We start from the raw sequence: 4,914 nt of genomic DNA, 5'->3' as shown, positions 1-4,914 counted from the left end.
AGCCAAGCTGAGAAAACTAGATGCCAAAAATGTTATGTGTAAAAAGCAAGCAGGCCAAGCAGACACAACAGTTGCTGAGGCAGAGATAAGAGGCAATCAGTTCTCTTCAATGGAGGGGCCAATGCCTACAGAGGACTCACCCAGACCCTTCAATCTGATATAGTAAATAATAAAGAGAGGGATTCGGTACCTATGAGAACAGCCTCTACTCAGTGACATTCAAGATATTTCAATGCGCCATCTGCCTCATCTACCCAGGTGGCACCACCAGTGTGGGGTCCAGGAGACAGTGCATTGGGAAGAGACAGAACAGTGACCTCAGAGACCAGGACAGGCTCAGAGGGTCACCTTGACACTGGGGAAAGAAGAGGAGCCAGGGCCTTGCTTCTATGTTGAAGTCCTCAGGAAGTCAAGGGCGAGCTATGCTGTGAATGGCTGAGAGGTGCAGGATTCTGATGGACCTAACGGGAAGCTGGAGGAGGGCTTTAGGAAATAAGGGACTCTGGTTTGGGTGAAGGAATGGTGGGCTGAGCTTTGTGCAGGGTGAGGCACCAGGGCTGACAGAGGGCACAGGGGGATGTGAAAAGACATGAGCAATGAGTAGAATAACTTTTACCAGTTGTTTCCATGTTCTCCCTTCTTCCAAGAAATCCACTTACACAGAGATTTTCATCCATAGAAAGGAGAAAACCCCAAGAGCAGAGGAGGGTCTGCTATTCATGAAGAAACAAGGCTCAGGGCAACTAGGGCCAGAGGCAATAGTTTTTGTTTTAAGAGAAAATTTTGTGTTTATTATGTACTTTGAATTTTATTATTATTTTTTAAAATGGTGTCTCACTCTGTCGCCCAGGCTAGAAAGTGCAGTGGCACAATCTGATCTCAGTTCACTGCAATCTCTGCCTCCCAAACTCAGGTGATTACCCCACCCCAACCTGCTGAGTAGCTGAGACCACAAGTGTATACCACCATGCCCGGCTAACTTTTTGTATTTTTGATAGAGATGGGGTTTTACCATGTTGCTCAGGCTGGTCTTGAACTTCTGAGCTCAAGCTATCTGCCTGCCTTGGCCTCCCAAAGTGTTGGGATTACAGGCGTGAGCCACCGCGCCTGGACTATAGCTAATACTCTGAGGATACAGAGAGATAAAATTCTAGTGATGGGAATATTCCAGGATGAGAATTGGTAGGAAAATATACTGAGTACAGTCTGGGGAGAGAGTACAGTGATTTGGAGAATTAATGAGAAAATGAATTGAGCTGATAAAGAAGTTTGCATGAGAAAGAGAGGACAGTGTTTGAAAATTAGCTAAAGAGGGATGTGGGGTGTATTAGTTTCCACTTTCTGCCCTAACAAATTATACAAACTTAGTGGCTTAAAGCAACAAAACAGTCTGGGCACGGTGGCTCCTGCCTGTAATCCCGGCACTTTGGGAGGCCGAGGCAGGCGGATCACAAGGTCAAGAGAGCGAGACCATCCTGGCCAACATGGTGAAGCCCCGTCTTTATCGAAAATACAAAAATTAGCTGACCATGGTGGTGCACACTTGTAGTCCCAGGTACTAGGGAGGCTGAGGCAGGAGAATCACTTGAACCTAGGCGGCAGAGGTTTCAGTGAGTTTAGGTCATGCCACTGCACTCCAGCCTGGGCGACAGAGCAAGACTCTGTCTCAAAAACAAACAAACAAAAAACAACCACCACCAACAAAAACATTATTGTCTTACAGTTATGGGATATCAGAAGTTCAAAAATGGGTTTTATGGTGTTAAAATTAAGGTGTCATCAAGGCTGTTTTTTTTTGTTTGTTTGTTTTGCTTTGTTTTTTTGAATGCTCTAAAAGAGAACCTCTTCCTTGCCTCTTCCACTTTATGGAGACCATGGCTCATGGCCTTTTCCAGCAATGGCATCACTCTGATCTGTGTTTCTGTTGTCCCATCTCCTTCTCCTTCTCTGACTCGGGCCCTCCTGTTTCCCTCATGTAAGGACCCTTGGGATTACCTTGTTCCTACCTGGATAATCCAGGACCATCTCCCCATCTCAAGATCTTTACCTTAATCACATCTGCAAAGCCTCTTTTGCCATGTAAGGTAACATTCATAGGTTCCAGGGAGTAGGAGGTAGATAGATTTTGGTGGGGAGTGTAATATTCTGTCTACCATACAGGATTAAGGTAGGATTTTTTTTTTTTTTTTTAATGGGAGATACAGACATGTTTATTCACTGAGGGGAAAGGGCCAGGAGGGAGGGAGAGATTTCAGGCCTAAGGCAGAGATGTAAAGACTGATGAAGAAAGCTCCTCAGGAGGTGAGGCAGGGGGGATGCCTAAGGCACAGGTGTGGGGAACAGTCGTAAACAGGAGGAATGAAACTGGGGTGAAGATGAAGATGGATGCAGAAATAGTGTAATTTTCAGTTGCCTGGAAGGAGGTAATATTCTTAAGGGAACTGGTTCTCTTAATGAGGTTCTCAGAGAGAAGAGGGCAGGATTAAGAATGGAAGCTGAGGATAAGATGCTAATGAGTGATATGTAGGGGCAGTCAAGCAGTCCACAGAACCCCTTCAGGAGCAACTTCTTTGCAACCAGCAATTTCTTTTTTACTTTCTTCCAATTGTGCCTCCGTCTCAGCGGGGAGCTCCCACAATTAATACTGTTCCAGTTGAAGCTACTCTTGGTTCTAGTAAGTGAAAGAAGAGAAGAGAGATGTGTTAGGGGGATTCAGAGGTAGATTCTGGAAGACTTTATTGTGATGAGATCTTTACTGAGCCTGGAAAATATGACAATTTTATGTTTCAGATTCCAGTGACATTTTCAGATGATTCAAACACCGTTTCCATGGAGTTAGAATTTCTAAGCCCGGATAGTTCAACAGCAAGTTTCCAAGATGCCGCCCAAAGGAAAAAGTGGTTCTTGAAAAGTTGGGAGAGGGGGAGCAGCCTCTGGGAGTGACAGCGCTAACAAGAAGGCTCAAGGTCCCAAAGGTGGTGGCCATGCAGTAAAGGTCAGACACGTTCTATGTGAAAAACATGACAAAGTCACGGAAGTCATGGAAAAGTTAAAGTCTGGGATGAGATTCGATGAAGTGGCCACATAAAATATGAAGATAAAGCCAGGCAAAGGGGAGACTTGGGTTAGATGACCAGAGGGTCCATGGTGGGACCATTTCAAGAAGCAACATTTGCCTTGCCTGTAAGTGGGATAGATAGGCCTGTGTTTACAGACTCACCGGTTAAGACAAAATTTGGATATCATATTATTATGGTTGAAGGAAGAAAATAAAATCATATGAAAGACTGAAAAGAAAAAAGATTTTTCTAAGCCTATGAAAAGGGCACACTTAGAAATTTCTAACCCCACAGGAAAGGGTGTTTGAATCCTGTAAAATTGCCATGAAGTTTTTCTGCCTGGCAGAAAAATATGAGATGGTGATCACCATTTGTTTCCTACTTTATTAAGAGCATTCATTGTGGCTAAGGTGAAGGAACCCAGAGGACAGGAACCCAAGGCTGAATCCAGTCCTCTGAGGATAAAAAGAGGATAGGGAAGAGAGGAGAGTACACCTGTCACCTGCTCATGGACAGGCTGCATCGATGACATCTCTACTTGCTGGCTCAGTCTTTCAGTCTTTCCAGGCCTGGGAACCTCCATGAGCAATGGGGATGGATGGTGTCGTTGCTGAGGAGGAGCTGCAGGGTGTGACGGTAGACATATAACGGTGCACATTTAAACTTTCCTCAGCATCCCCATTAGGGCTACCTGACTGCCTCTGAGATTTGAACCTGGAAGATGAGATTCTAGCAGTGGTTAAAACAGGAGAGCCACGAAACTGGAAGAGAGAGGAGACTGCCTGGGCCTCGGGGTGGGACTGGAATGTGTGGTCTTTGGGTCTTACTCTGGCTTAGAGGGCCGGAAGAAGAAGATTAAGTCACTGCTGAGTCATGGAAGCAGAGGCCGTAGGAGGCCCTAGGGGTGTTGGGGTCAGTGACTTCTTTCTGATAGATGAGATGTGAGGTACCCCAGGAAAGCTGCATGGCTGCACTGACGAAGGGATGGATGGGGTTTCTGCAATTGCACAATTGTCAATCTGATGCCAAATTCATTGCTTTTAGAATGAGAATTAAAGACTCTTGGTGTGTCAGGAGAGAGGAAGAGTAAAAGTCTTGAAGAGGACGCTACGACAGCTAAAAGTACACAAAAGAGCCCGGAATTCCTGGGGTAGACAAAGGTTGTCTGGGGGACCCTGACAGGGACATTTGGCTAGATCATGTAATAAGTATTACTTTGTGTAAGACCATTTATTAATGTGCTCTACTTTTTATCTTGAAACAAGGAGTAGAAAATAAGGATGTATATTTTCTAACAGAAGCTATTGAGAAAGAACTTGGTAGTACATTTGGTGTAATCGTTCTTATTCTGTGAGATCTAATACACTGCCGTGCCCATGTGCTGACTGCATCACTAAGGATTTATTCAGCACCACACAATTATTTTTGGTAATTGAGAGAGTTTCAGGAAGCAGAAGTTTTCATCTTCAAGGGACTAAAAGTTCGGCAGGCTGTAGCATCTGTCTTTTAAGACGTCTGGAGGCTTGAACAAACATTTAGAACTGGACAGTAAGGAATAATCACAGTGTTTCGAAAACACAAAAACCAAACAAACCTTCAACATGCTATTCTTTGTTTTGTTTTCACTCATGCTCCCCTCATTCTCTGCCTTCATATTCTTTTTTTTTGAGACAGAGTCTCACTCTGTCGTCCAGGCTAGAGTGCAGAGGCGTGATCTTGGCTCACTTTAACCTTCGCCTTCCGGGTTCAAGCGATATTCCTGCCTCAGCCTCCTGAGTAGTTGGGATTACAGGCACATGCCACCGCACCCAACTAATTTTTGTATTTTTAGTACAGACGGGATTTCACCATGTTG

At 44.7% G+C, this 4,914-nt stretch overlaps 1 pseudogene; it reads left to right on the top strand.

The window, feature by feature from the left end:
- Nucleotides 1-2,866: 2,866 nt before the first annotated feature.
- LOC119627881 (peptidyl-prolyl cis-trans isomerase NIMA-interacting 4 pseudogene) lies at nucleotides 2,867-3,280 on the top strand (annotated as a pseudogene).
- The last annotated feature ends 1,634 nt before the right edge of the window (nucleotides 3,281-4,914 follow it).

The sequence above is a fragment of the Chlorocebus sabaeus genome, chromosome 26, assembly GCF_047675955.1.
Source record: "Chlorocebus sabaeus isolate Y175 chromosome 26, mChlSab1.0.hap1, whole genome shotgun sequence".
In the NCBI taxonomy this organism is placed as follows: Eukaryota; Metazoa; Chordata; class Mammalia; order Primates; family Cercopithecidae; genus Chlorocebus; species Chlorocebus sabaeus.
Note: the sequence above shows the minus strand (reverse complement) of the source record. Positions and strands in the feature narration are given on the sequence as shown.